The 15,324-nt window shown below is 47.0% G+C and overlaps 1 protein-coding gene across 2 annotated transcripts in view; it reads left to right on the top strand.

Moving 5' to 3' along the window:
- Positions 1 to 15,324, top strand: part of raph1a (Ras association (RalGDS/AF-6) and pleckstrin homology domains 1a) — a 75,910-nt gene that overhangs the window by 31,624 nt on the left and 28,962 nt on the right. The window contains exon 2 of one of the 2 annotated variants that reach the window (XM_085373973.1): positions 3,877 to 3,935. The gene's annotated coding sequence lies outside the window, so the exon portion shown is untranslated. Of the gene's footprint in view, positions 1 to 3,748; positions 3,936 to 15,324 lie in introns of those variants that run through there. The other variant, XM_085373974.1, reaches the window with a different exon arrangement.

Below are 15,324 nucleotides of genomic sequence, written 5' to 3'. Positions count from 1 at the left end.
CACACCAGTGTACTGTGCATCACTCCCATGGGTTTACACAGTGGATTATCTACAATGTCATATAGCTTTAAAAAACTGGGTAACACTTCCTGTTAGATGGCTGAATGACTGAATGCTGGTTCACTCACTGTTGAGTGACTCTTATGCTGGCAGATTAACAGTACAGGGGGATGCTTTGGCCTCAGCCTTTGTTATATCCCCATGTTGTGAGACTGACCGAGTTACTCCCCTCTGTCAGTCTCTCACATGCTCCCATTCTTCTCAGCACACAGACTAAAAGTGTCTTTGTGTTCAGAACAGCTTGACTACACGCTGAAGTTTGAACACCTTTTTCCAAACGATATGACCTCAGCTGGTGTTTTGAGGATGGTGGCAGAGAGCACTGCCCAACACTCGGTGCTTGCTGTAGGATATTATAGACATGCTTTTCATCAAAACATCCTTCTCATCCGGAGAGAAGTGTTTAAATCTAGGATAAAAGTTGTCTCGACTTCCGAGCGACTCGCTGTGACTGTTGTGCTCCAAAAACAACCCTCTGATTGTTTCATTGCTGGGAGGTTACTGACCTGTAGATGAGATGGAAGTTGCCGACTCGTCTGCGAGCGCTCGATAAGTAAAGTAGACGACCAGAATCTGCTGGTGACCGGAGCAGCTGTGAGGTGTATTTTGATAAATGGCCTGCATTTGTATAGCGCTTTACTCAGTCCCTAAGGACCCCAAAGCACTTTACATATCCAGTCATCCACCCATTCACACACACATTCACACACTGGTGATGGCAGCTACGTTGTAGCCACAGCTGCCCTGGGGCGCACTGACAGAGACGAGACTGCCGGACACTGGCGCCACCGGGCCCTCTGACCACCACCAGTAGGTAAACACGGGGTTAGTATCTTGCCCTTGCATGCAGCCAGGAGGCAGCCTGGGATCGAACCACCGACCTTCTGATTAGTGGCTGACCTGCTCTGCCACCTGAGCTACAGCCACCACCAGACCTCTTTTCAGTCAGTTTCACCTACACTCAACAAAAATATAAACGCAACACCTTTGTTACTGCTCCCATTCCCCATGGGATGGACGTAGAGACCTAAAATTCATTCCAGATACACAATATAACCATCCCTCCCAAACAGTGGTCACAAATCAGTCCAAATGTGTGGTAGTGGGCACATCTGCCATATTGAGATAATCCATCCCACCTCACAGGTGTGCCACATCAGGATGCTGATCTGACATCATGAGTAGTGCACAGGTGTACCTCAGACTGCCCACAACAAAAGGCCACCCTGGAATGTGCAGTTTTGTCTCACAGCAAAATGCCACAGATGCCACAAGCAATGAGGGAGCGTGCAACTGGCATGCTGACAGCAGGAATGTCAACCAGATCTGTCGCCCGTGCATTGAATGTTCATTTCTCAACCATAAGCCGTCTCCACAGGCGTTTCAGAGAATATGGCAGCACATCCAACCGGCCTCACAACCGCAGACCTCGTGTAACCACACCAGCCCAGGACCCCCACATCCAGCAGGTTCACCTCCAAGATCGTCTGAGACCAGCCACCCAGACAGCTGCTGGAACAATTGGTTTGCACAACCAAACAATTTCTGCACAAACTGTCAGAAACCGTCTCAGGGACGCTCAACTGCATGCCCGTCGTCCTCATCGGGGTCTTGACCTGACTCCAGCTCGTCGCCGTAACAGACTTGTGTGGGCAAATGCTCACATTCGATGGCGTCTGGCACGTTGGAGAGGTGTGCGCTTCACGGATGAATCATGGTTCACATTGTTCAGGGCAGATGGCAGCTGAGAATGTCCCAGTTCTTGCATGGCCAGCATACTCACCGGACATGTCACCCATTGAGCATGTTCGGGATGTGCTTGACCGGCGTATACGACAGCGTGTACCAGTTCCCACGAATATCCAACAACCTCGCACAGCCATTGAAGTGGAGTGGACCAACATTCCACAGGCCACAATTGACAATCTGATAGACTCCATGCGACGATGTGTTGCACTGCATGAGGCAAATGGTGGTCACACCAGATACTGACCGGTTCTGGGTCCCCAGACCCCCAATAGCGCAAAAAACTGCACATTCCAGGGTGGCCTTTTGTTGTGGGCAGTCTGAGGTACACCTGTGCACTACTCATGATGTCAGATCAGCATCCTGATGTGGCACACCTGTGAGGTGGGATGGATTATCTCAATATAGCAGATGTGCCCACTACCACACATTTGGACTGATTTGTGACCACTGTTTGGGAGGGATGGTTATATTGTGTATCTGGAATGAATTTTAGGTCTCTACGTCCATCCCATGGGGAATGGGAGCAGTAACAAAGGTGTTGCGTTTATATTTTTGTTGAGTGTAGAAACTGCGAGCAGCTTGCCACAGTCAATACTTGACAACTGGTCAGGCAACACACATGTTTACTAGTGACCAGTGGTAACTATTTGCTGGCTAACTGGTCTCTAGGTCGATGTGACTGGTGGAGTCATGTAACACTGCTGATGGGGAAACATTGTTGAGCGTTAGTAAAGGGCTCCTCCTCATTCATAGCGTACAGTTAGCATTACATGTCATCATCGATGAGGACGTGGACATCAGAGTTAACTTACCCTACGGCAGTGGGAGGGGATTAACCTCTTTACATTTACCTGGTCACCAGCAACCCATCTGGGGTGAGCAGCAGGTTTAGCTCAGCATAACCAAATGTAACAGCTGACATGATTGTGTGAGCCTGAGATTAATGAGGTTAATGAACAAGCTGGAACGTTCCACATGTGACAAACACTAAACTATAGACGGCTGGTTTTAAACTTCCTGTTTATTCATGTTGATTGATTGGTAATTTATTTCAACATGTGAACAATATACAAGTACATTTAGAAAAGAAATGAGAGAAAAAAAATATACTATACAAATTACATACAAAAAAACATTCTGATTAATTTACATGTTGAAAGGGAGTGGGAGTGTTCATGAGCTGTTTTGTTAGTAACTGTGCCAACAGCACTAAAATAAGACACGCTCCACATGTAAGCTTCCCAGGGAACAGTTGCTGGGTTGAATGCCGCTGATGTGCCCGTGAGCACTGTGTTGCTCTTTGTTCGCTCCAACAACAGCCTCCTTGTTGCTTCAGCTTTCAGCTACTGATCACATGAGAGCTGCTAATGATCTTATACAAGTACGACCGCAGCGTTGGTTTGTTCGGTGAAGTGTTGACGTTTTTATACATTTGTCCACTCAGTTTGTGGAGACACACACACACACACACACACACACACACACACACACACACACACACACACACACACACACACACACACATATATACATATCCACGTGACAGGTGAGCAGTGTGAATCTGAGAACACACACGTGGTTTCACACGTTGTGTTTGTGTGTGAGGCCCGATCACAGCATCACTGGGTCGGAGGAGCCCAGTGATGCTGTGGCTGGTTCAGCAGGTTTGCACAGAGGCTCACAGGGTGAAGATGGAGGCCGGAGCGTGGACGGAGCCTGCAGCAGGGTCTTCAAATGTTGGGGCCTGTCAGTTATTTTTAGGTCACACACAGGCTACACTCAGCACACACTAGCGCCACCTGCTGACAACATATCTGGTGTGTAGACAGCCACTGTGTGTGTGTGTGTGTGTTATCGCATGTAGCGGAGCTGGTCGGGCTCTCTAAGCCAAAGGTCTTCTCTGTAGTGACGCTGCTCTCCTCTGCACCACATTCAGGCTGTAAGCAGGTCCCACACACCCACAGCCAGCTGTGACAGGACCAGCGTGCTTTCAACAACATGTGAGTCTCTGTCCATGTGAGGGAAGTCTGCTCTTGTACTTGATGCCTTTTCTGTCTGTGTCTGCAGGCTGACTGGATCATCACTGTGCTGCGCTCCAGCTGGACTGAGCTGTTAGCAGACCAAAGGTAACTGGCCTGAAAGCACGTGAGCCCTTTGAATCACGGACACATGCATGTGCTGACTGGTTTGAATGGTTCACTTCACACAGCTGTTAAGAAAAGTGATTTAGAAAATGATTTCTAGAAAAAATAAAAACAAATAGAAGAGCTGCTACAACAGGCTGCAGGCACATGGTCCAACCGTCCTCTGCAGCCATCAGCGTCACATCAGCAGAGACAGACTCCCCTCTGCCTGCTGCCTCTGTAGAGTGCTGCTCCACACATGTACACTAGCTCCAGTTCAGACCCTGTTTCATCAGGAAGGATAAAAAACTGTGCAGCCCCTCGTGAGTGAGGGAGCAGCCCAAAGTACTCCTCTCTGTTTCTGTCACATGTCCAAAAGTCTTTGAACTGCAGTCTCATAGTTGATCTTAAAATTTGTGTTAAGGGTAAGTGGGTGGCGTCCAACTGATGGTGCAAAGTTCTGTCGTGATTTCCAAAATAAAAAAGGGAACAGCAGTCCCACACCTGCTTTGAGTACTCCAGGAGAGTAGACTCCACTGTGAGCTCTGTGGACAACTGAACAGCTCTGTAGTGAGTGGCTCCAGCCTTCACCCACAGCCAGTTCTGAGTGCTGGTGGCAGGGCTGTGACCAGAATCTCATATCCCGATATAAAACATCTATCGTCCGATAACAATATAAATCACAAAAATGTAACATTTTCTGTAAGTTCTGTGAATCTCGGGCAGCTCGACTTGCGTGAAGTGTTTCCAGCTGGGCGTCGTGTAGCTGGAGTCGAGTGTTTTAACTGATGCATGAAACGATACATTTTTAGACAGAAGCTGTAACGGTTTCTTTATATTTATTACACGGCGTGCTGCGGGGAAAAGCCTGTTCTAATGTTGGAGTCTTTATTTTTATTTTTTAGCACCTGACGGCTCTTTTTTACTTCTCATCTATAAATAATCTGCTCTTTCACGTGATTCAGTTTATTTTGAAAAGTCTCAACAGGATCTTGAGCTTTATTCTGGAAGTGGACATGCGATGGTTTTACCGCCATTGTTGCATAAAAACATGCGCTTGTCCGTCCGTAGTGTGGTTATATTAAATATAAGAGAAAGAGAGAACTTTAAGAAATTAATAATAACTACAGTGACATCAGAACATGAAAAACATATTGCTGTAAACAGTTTATTTTGCGACACCACGAAACAAACGATAGTGTGAAATCAAACGATGTTTTTATATCGTCATCTGATATATATCGTTGTATCGAACAGCCCTAGCTGGTGGTATAAATCTGTGAACTCCTCCTAGAGCATGAGGTGTGTGTGTGTGTGTGTGTGTGTGTGTGTGTGTGTGTGTGTGTGTGTGTGTGTGTGTGTGTGTGTGTGTGTGTGTGTGTGCGCGGTTTAGGAGCCCTGAGATCACACAGCGTGTTCATTATGAGGCTGCTGCTCTGATATCTTTAGTTTCACACAAGTCTAAATGAACCCACTGCTGCACACACATGTGTACCACACTGGTGACATATCAAAGTGTGGTATGACCCACACACAGTGTGTGGTTGTGAGGGAGTGGTTTGTGTCAAAATACATGAGTGAAGTTAGATCAATAGTGTTTATTTCAATTCTTTTTAATATAGATGTGAACTAGCGTATGTAAAGTATGAATCCCAGTGCACTGGGAGTATATGCATCTGTGCGCTCTGTGAGAACAGATGAGACCACACCGGTGCCCGTGTGATGACTGTTTACAAACATCAGGCAGCTGTGACCGATCACATGATCAAACGTTAGAAAAGCTCTGCATGTCATCTTCTACAGGCTCAGCTCATATGCACGCAGGATTTTTAAAGTCACTCCATAACTAATACAAATCTTTCAAAGTCAAGGGCAGAAGTCAAGTTGTTAGGAAATCTTGTGAATGCTGTAACTAAAGGCGGGTTTTTAAATTCTCCTCTTTTTTTGTTTTTCAAACCACAAATATTTAGAAAACTCAAAGGTAGCAGAGATGTGGGAACAGCACCCAGCACAACATTTAACTGGATAATATTCAGCTGCATGCAGGTTCATCAGAGCACAGGTGAAGACCTACAACATCCTGAATATAACAAGTGGAACTATAACGGTTGTCTCACCACGTGGTGTCTGACGTACAAACTCCACATACGGTGGGTGAAAGCATGCAAGAGTAAAAGGTTTTTCATGTTTTCGTCCTGTTGTGAGTTCTTTAAGCCAAAAACGATAAACTACAGGAACACAGCTTTGTGTCTTTGCAGGGTCGGGTTGTCTGTGTTGGTCATGTTGTTGTAGTGTCACTGTGCCTGTATTCTCACCTCAGCTTTCAGCCTGCTTGTGTGCAGGCGAATTACTCAGGGCAGCGAGTGTGCACTTACTCAGTCGTACAGTAGAATCAACTTCCTGCTGCCTCCTGTTTGTTTCTATGGGAGCAAAAATAGATCTCATTTGTTCTTTGTGTGCGTGCATGTGTGTGTGTGTGTGTGTGTGTGTGTGTGTGTGCGTGTGTGTGCGTGCGTGTGTGCATGTGCGTGTGTGTGTTTGTGTGTGTGTGTGTGTGCATGCGTGCGTGTGTGCGTGCGTGCGTGTGTGCGTGCGTGCGTGTGTGTGCATGCGCGCGTGTGTGCATGTGCGTGTGTGTGTTTGTGTGTGTGTGTGTGTGTGTGTGCGCGTGCGTGCGTGTGTGTGTGTGCATGCGCTTGCGTGCGTGCGTGTGTGTGTGTGCATGCGCGTGCGTGCGTGCGTGTGTGTGTGTGTGCATGCGCATGCATGCGTGCGTGCGTGCGTGTGTGTGTGTGTGTGCAGTATCATGTTACATGGCTGCAGCTGAGCCCTGTTGGGGATCTGCTGGGTCTTGAGGTTCGGACGCTCACCATCATTTCCACCACACACATGCGCACACGTGTCCGTTTGCTTGTCTCTGTTTCTGTGACACAGGGTTTGTCCTCCAGCGCGACACCTGCAGACACAGTGGCCACTGCGTAACATGTGTCTCTGGCTGTGATACGCAGTGTAAGCCAGCAGAAAGGCTGCAGCAGCACAGCACTCGCTCTCTCCACCTCCCACTCTTTCTCCGGATTCATCTCATCTCCCTTCCTTGAGAAACAGAAGCAGGTGTCGATACGAAGCAGGGAAACAGAAAGGAAATGATGTAATGCCTGCTGCGGGTCTCGGGGGAAGTGATATCATTGTGCTGGATCAGCAGGTGGCCCCTCCGCTCGTCCTCTGCTTCCTCTGCCTCCCACCATCCTTCTTCCTGTGTGATATGAGCTAAACCTGTGCTGTGCAGAAATTACACTCTGGAAACTGTATTTACGTGAAATCTGCTGATGTAATCTGCTGTTGCTTTTGTACGTTGCTAAGAGAATCAAACAATGTGTGTTATATTATTAGTGACCTTTTTACAAAGCACAGGAAGTACAGGATGGCCTTTTTGGTCTTTCGGGGTAATTTCCTGCATCCTGTTTGAGCTGGTGATGATGTAACAAAGTTAAAGATGGCTGAATGAGGCGAATGACATCGGTGACAGAACGTCCCCCTGATGGACGGATGGCCTTTCCTGCTGAAACTGAAATAAAAAACTAATTTCATTGTTAAAAAAAACCCTACATACTAGTCATTTGGTTTAACCTACAAATACACCCTGATCAAAGCTGCTCACACCAGCTGTTTTATTGTTTCTAACATTTGTAACTCAGTTTGTATTTATTCAGGTCAGAGTCCGGATGAGATGAGAGTCCAAGAGGTGAGCAGAGGTTAAAGTAGGAAACTGGGGAGCCACTGGTGTAGAGGTGAACGTACTCGCTTGTTCGATTGCAGCTGGAGACACAGATTCCCTTCTGGGGTTGTGTCAGAAACCCCTCGGCCTCATCCAGATAGCAGCTGGTGTCGTCTACATAGCAACGAAAACGTCTTATCTAATAATATTAGCTGGATCGATAGAAAAACGACGTGTGTCTGTGGGTGGACGTGGCCATCGACGACATCCCCACACCACCAGCAGCATGGACGGGATGAGTCCATGCTGGTCTTACTGGACAAATGTCACAGCAGAAATTCAGACGCATCACACCAGGAAACATTTTCAATCTTCTGTTGTCCAGTTTTGGTGAGTCTGTGAATTTTTAGCTGTGAGTGTGGTGTGGACGTGTTGCGCATGCAGAGAGGCTCTTCTTCATGCTGTGGTCGTACTGAGTGTTAAAGTTACTTCCTTTTAGCTCAGACCTGTCTACCAAGTCTCCTCTGCCCTGTGGTGCTAACGAGGGACCTGCTGTTCACTGTAAACCCCACAGGTGCTTGAGTGGGGAAATCTCAGACCATCTGACACCAACAACGATGCCTGAGCTGCTGCCGTTTGTTGATTAGATATTTGTTTACATGTTGTCATGGTAGCGAGTTTTAAAATGACCTCCGAGCTGTGAGGGAGCTTTTGAAAGGAGAGCGAGGCTAATAATCATCATGTCGCCTCACCGCGCTGCTGAGTGTTGTGAACTAATGACTCTGAGTGTGCTTCCTGTGCTGTTAGCAGAGCTGCAGACGACTCTGGCACCATCACAACGATGCACATAGAACCAGAGTAAACAGAAAGCATCCTTCCCCACACTCTGGGGTAAACGTGTGTGGATCACAGGAAGCCTGGCTCGCATCAGTCTGACTCACAGCTGTGCCCGATGCCTCGTATTTAACCTTCACTGTAGTAAATGATGCTAACTCACAGCTGAAACATGGCTGGTTTCCATGTTAGACAAACTGGGAGACTCCCAGTATACACGTCTGTCATATGAAGGCAGCATTGTGGGAGAGCCTCACTACAGAACCAGCGTTAGACTCTGACACACACACACAGTGTAAAATCATTCACACTGATCTCATCGTCAGCACGATCCTCTTTGGCAGAAATGTTAGAGGCAAAGTTAAGCGAGGAAGTGAGGAAGAGACATCCCGAAAACATGACTCGAACAAATCTGCTCAAAGATCCTGGATTTGAGACGGAAGCATCACCTCTGTTTGCTTTGAATCAGCTTTGACTCTAGACTTTAGTAATACCGTTTGCATTTGTCCATGATCAAACCCATCAAACTGGAAGCTCTTGTATAGGGTGAACTATTTAAGCTACCCTAGCCCAGGGACCCCTTACTGGGGATAAAGACTTTCCTAGGACCACCCGCCCCGCTGATAAAACTCTTCAATCATCGTTCTGATGGAAGCCAAACTCGAGGTAACTGTTTCTAATTTTAGCTGGTTTGGTTTTTGCATTGCTTGATTAAAATATTTGTCCAGTGTCCTAATTGGCTCAACCCTGGATGATGCACAAGCTATGACTCGCGGACCGCTGGAGGTCCGGGGACTGCAGTTTCAGATGTGCATCTTCTCTGGACCGACCCGGCCCTGACTGAAATATCTCAAGAAAAAGTGAACTGTGCTTGTAAGTGTGGTAATTAGACAGCGCTGTGCGTTTGAAGCTGTTGAGGGAGCCTTTTAGTGTGAGTGCACCATCAGCAAGCACCACAGAGGAACGAGTCCCACCCGGATTTACTCACTGCTGCGTTTCTCTGGACCTGATTTATAGCTTCGCTTCACAGAAACCCAACAAACCCAACAAGCAGGCCTAAAAATACCGTCCTCTGTGAGTGTGTGTGTGTGTGTTTGATGTCCTGATATAGAGCCGTGGGAACGAGCCACATTGAATGCACTGGAGCTGGAGGGGTCTGTAAAGGCTTTTCTGTTGTTGCTCTGTTATGGCAGCAGACCAGTTGTTGCGCTGCCACAGTTGGAACTGGCCAGTACAGATGCAGCATTTTGCTCAAGGGCACTAAGACAGCAGCTGTTGGTGAAGTCATGAAGGACTGGAACCCTCTGTCTCCTCTTCCCTCCTTTTGAACTCGTCTCCTCTCATCGCTCTCTTCATTTCATTTCTTTTTCTCCTTTTTTCACTTTCAGTTTCCTTTTGTCATTCCCCTGTTTACTCACCTCCTCTTCACTCATTTCCTTGTCTCCTTCCTCCTTGCCTCATTTCCACTTATCTCTTCTCACTTTGTGTCGTTCTCCACTTGTTCCCTTTCTCTCTGCCTCTCCTGTATCCTTCTGGTGTCCTCACCTTTTTCCCTCCTTCTCCTTTCCTTTCGTCTCTTTAGTCCTAGTGTGCTTATGAGTTTGTTAAGAGCACTCAGACTCTGCATTGTTGCTGCATAGTGCAATTCAATCACAGAAAACTGGAGGGCAAGCAGACGTCCAGAAGGAGCCTGACATTCGCTGTCTGAGGCCGCCCTGGTGCGTCCTAGAGGGAGATGGGCCTTTGTATCCTCAGACATACAAGCCTGAACACTGGCTCTACAGTTTCAGGTCTGGGAGGGGCTGTCTATGTTAGCGTTAGGAAGTCATCTTTCTGCTCTCGTCTGTTATTTAACGCTGTGGGCGAGAGGTTTAGGCCCCTCCCGTCTGTAATGATTTGTAGTGTTTGCCAGCTGGTTACAGGGCGTGGCGTCGTTGGAGTTTGCTGGAAACAAGATAAAAGCTCTCAGAGGTCGTTGTGCTGTCCGTCTCATCTCACAGCATCTTTTGTCTAAATGTCCAAAAAATTAAAAAATGTCAGTTTTATTGCGGCCAAAGACGTGCAGTAGGATTCAGCGCTGAACGCAAAGCCAACACTGACCTCAGCTCGCTAATATGCTGAATGATCCCATGCAGCTTTCTGTCTTCATGAAGACACTTTGTTGGTCTGCGTTGTGCTGAGAGCCAGAAGGTCGATACAGACTAGTGGATTCTAGCTAGCATTAGCTTTGAAATAGCAACTCTCCGTGAGTAAGTACAGTTATAATAAGAACGGGCACAGTTCCTCGTTAGAGACAACTCAGGGTGAGCAGCGTTCTCAGCACCAGTGTGCTTAGACACCTGCCTGCATGCTGAGCTGTGCATGCATCGTGTAACAGCGCAACGTTCACACTGTAGTGACGTCCTGCTCATGTGAGGGCGCTGTCGTCTCTACAGGATATCGAGAAACACTGTCTCACTCCCTCTAAATTGTAACAGACAAGTGGGAGAGGATGGGGGAGCGAGGGAGGAGGGGGACAATAAACGAGGGAGAGACATGAAGAAGGGAGGATGGGGGATGATTGCATGGTTTCATTGTGACACACAGGAGGAGTGTGGCTACAGCAGCACAGTAATTACTGTTTACTTTGGACACACACACAGACACACTCACACAAACACTCACACACACACACTTACAGCCCATCACAATGAGTTGCTGTCTCAGCTGTTTGACTCAGAGCTGTTTTTAAGGCTCCACCTGAAGGTGCACTTGACAGCATGCCGATGCTGGAGGGTGGAGAGAGTACAGCCAAGCTGGACGCTGACATCGTGCTCTCTCATCTTTTTACACGACACTTACATGTAGCCGTGCAGTGCAGTCATACCTCCTTCATGATGTGATGACAGATATTTAAAAAAGTAAAGGCACCAGCCGTTTGCTGTTTTAAATCAGTCCCAGTCTCCTACTGTACTGGTGCACAGCAGGACACTGGTGTTTTGATTTTGGCGTTTTTAAAGCCAGATTTTGTGATGTCACTGTGAATCTGCTGACTCACTGGCTAACAACTGGTCAGAAGCAAGAACCGAAGCAACGATGACTAAAATGTACAAAACGAACTGAAAACAAGTGAGATAAGCCCAGGCTACGCCTGCAAGCCCCTCTGAGACCCCACGGCCTTACCTGACATCATGTCACACGTCAGGTGTTTCCATCTCAGTTCAGACTGATCTGTGAGAGAATAATGATCACTGTCTCAGGATAAAGAGTCATAGGATCGAGAAATGTCAGCACATTTCTGGAGTGAGAAACTTGAGGGACAAATATGTTTGCCACCGAAATACTCGAGGGGAAAAATATCAGGTTTTTATTGTTTCTATCAGCCGACACAGGAAAAGAGCCACAGAGTAATGAAGACAAAAGCACCAGCATGAGCAAGAATGGCAACGACGCCGTTGACTCACCAATGGACTCTGAATCAGGCTTCACACGGACCCTCTGGTCACCATTTCTTTATTATTATCTTTATTCATATATGTATTTACTCAGTGGTTTCCTTTTGCTTTTTACAAACTGTCACGATCGGGCGAATTACACACAGTAGTTCGGCGTGCCCGTGTGGCGGGCTGGCTAGACCCAAACATGGCGAAGGCTAGCAGTGGGTTGGAACAGACACGCAGTTATTCTAGTAACGATCAGTGCACGAAGCGTGGCTTCAGAACTGGCGTTACAGACGGAGAGCGAGTGGAGCCGGGATGAGAAAAAGGATCGAAGGGAAAAACACTCACGGTTGCTGAATCAGGCGGAGACTGACATCGGCAAAATTTCGGAGCTCCTGACATGAAGAGAACAATGTCTGAGCGGCGAACAGGTGGGTGGCGTCTCTCTTTTAAACCCGGCCCCGTGATCAGCTGATCACCGGCTGACACAAACGGTGCTGCCAGAACGAGCCATAGTGGGCGACCAGTAGCCTGACACAGCTCCTCAGCCTGCTGCTCCTGGTGTGAAGCTAAGCTAACATCCAGCAGGGACGTGCTCGTGTCCGCTGATCCCAGAATGAGTTTGGAGACTCTCCGGAAAGAGGCCGACACACATGGTGGTCAAATAAGTGCTTTGTACATGCAACTGTTCTCTACTAGCATTGTAAAGATGAACATGAAGCACGGTGACAGTCTGCCTGGTATCTTTGTAACTAATATTCTAATTGGTGTGACGCCGTTGACTCACCAGTGGACCCTGAATCAGTTTTTGAGTGTCAGAGAAAAATAATTGTAACAGCACATTTAAGACTTTTGATATTGATTACAGGCTTATTTTTAGACGAATGAACTCTTTGTGCAGAAATACCTGATGATTCATCCTTAAAACTATCCTGACGCAGTTTCAATGTATGGCAACAGCGTTGTGTGACAGTGTGGTCTTACGTCTTCTTCCTCCATTTAAAATATGTGGTGCAGTGACCAGATGTCAGAGCATCAGATAAGCTGAACCCAAGCTGAGTCAGACCTGATGAGAGGAGACTGTCCAACCTTTGGCTGCATGGAAACAGCAGATTGTTGCAGAAGAGTGCAGCTGTGAGAGCTTTCACAGCGCTCCTCTGGTCCCTCAGCAGCCCCAAACCCCACACACACACACACACACACACACACACACACACACACACACACACACACACACACACACACACACTTGTCTAAATGACAGACCTTGCTAACCACAGGGATCTAATTGTAGCAGCGCTCCTCATACCCGTGTGTGTGTGTGTGTGTGTGTGTGTGTGTGTGTGTGTGTGTGTGTGTGTGTGTGTGTGCGTGTGTGTGTGTGTGTGTGTGTTGGTTGGCTATGTATCTCCATAAAGGGGGCAGAGTGGTGACGAGTAAGCAGCGCTCCAGGAATAGCATACTGTGCCCTGGGCAGCACTGTGGGGTTGTCTGGGTGGAGAGCTGGAGGAGCTGCTTATAGGAGGCCTGCAACACTGTCACTGTTGAGTACAACTCGATGAGCTGTATGTGCAGCTTCACTTCACAGCTAATCTTTACCAAAAGACAGTTTTTTCACATGTACTGGAAAAGAAAAGAACAGTGTGTAATATCAACTATGATGATTTCATTTACCTTCAGTGTGACGTTAGAAACGGCAGAGTCGAGATCCCTACAGTCAAAATAAGACTGTTTTCCTTCGCATTGATGTTCAATTTACAACAGTCGTCTCAAGGCGCTTTATGTTTGCGTGTGTTGATCTTCTCTGTGGCCTTCTGCCCTGCTATGAGCTGGTCTTAGAAGTGTGATGTAGGGAGAGAGTGACTCCTTCTGCATGCATACATGCCAGAGGTGGGGAGAACAGCTGAACAGCAGTTAGGGTGGCAGTGGGTTTCAAAGCAGCTTGTAGATGCAGTTTGAAGTTTCTCTTGCTGAAATATTCATGAGCTTCCCTGAATAAAATGTTGTCTGAGCATGTGTTGCTCTAAAATCTACTGATGCACCCCCCGTACTATCAGACCTCAGGCTGATGACAATCCCGACGGTCCCGCTCCTCTTTAGTCCGGAGGACACAGCATTCGTGTTTTTTTTTTCTGAAAAGAATTTTAAATTTTGATTTGTCTGACCTCAGAGCAGTTTTCTGCTTTTCTCTGGTCCACCTTAAACGAGCATTGGCCCTGATAAAAGGATTTCTGGATCAGGCTCTTCTTTGTATGACAGACATTTGACCTCCACTCATGGATGGCACGATGACCTGTGTTCACAGATGTCTGGAAGTCTGAGCCCATGCAATGATTCTATGATTGAATCATGTTTTAATGCAGTGCTGCCAGAAGGACCAAAGATCATCCACATCCAATATGGAGTTTAGGCCTCGTGTCTTCCACACAAAGATTTTTTCAGATTCGCCGCACTGAGCATATTATGTAGTCGATGAAACCCAGTCGTGCTGCTGACGTGTGACCAGTTACAGTTACATACAAAATGGTAAATGGCCTGTATAGCGTCTTACTAGTCCCTAAGGACCCCAAAGCGCTTTACACATTCAGTCATCCACCCATTCACACACACATTCACACACTGGTGATGGCAGCTACATTGTAGCCACAGCCACCCTGGGGCGCACTGACAGAGGCGAGGCTGCCAGACACTGGCGCCACCGGGCCCTCTGACCACCACCAGTAGGCAACGGGTGAAGTGTCTCGCCCAAGGACACAACGACCGAGACTGTCTGAGCCGGGGCTCGAACCGGCAACCTTCCGATTACAAGACGAACTCCCAACTCTTGAGCCACGATCGAGACAAATGTTCCTCCAGCTCATTTCAGCACCACTTACTTTCCGTCCTTATGCTTCATTCCAAACTTTTTTTGAGCCGACTTCAAAATCATCATATTTTCAATGAAATAATAAAACATGTCAGTTTGAACATTTCCGCTGTTGTTTTATGAAATAAATGTGGGTTTTTGAGAGCTGCAAATCATTTCTTTCTATGTCTCTTTTCATTTTACACAACTTTCCAGTTTTTCCTGCATTGGGTTGATATCACATCATGTAGCCAGACAGTCTTTGACGTTAGCGGGTCCACCATGAGATGCTAGGTTAGTTGTATTCATGGTCTGAGGGCTTTCCCATATTCTGTATATGCTGTGTTAATATGGGTGTCGTGAGTGTCAGTGCAAATAAAACAAGGTATGATTATTTTAATGTGTCATGATACCTTTCTAATATTGGTACTGTGTTTTTATGCTAGCTATCTTCTGACTATTAGCTTCTGACATAAATGCTCATGTGATACTTGTGTAACTCTGGCGAATAAAAGCAATTATTTCTTAGAATACTCTTCAAAGTTAAGCGATTCATTCAGCTAAACTGTTGTCAGCAGT

This window comes from Diplotaxodon limnothrissa, linkage group LG16 (genome assembly GCF_057381915.1).
Source record: "Diplotaxodon limnothrissa isolate DT_005_m linkage group LG16, D_limnothrissa_male_GT1.1, whole genome shotgun sequence".
Lineage (NCBI taxonomy): Eukaryota > Metazoa > Chordata > Actinopteri > Cichliformes > Cichlidae > Diplotaxodon > Diplotaxodon limnothrissa.
This window is presented reverse-complemented; position numbering and strand designations above follow the sequence as displayed.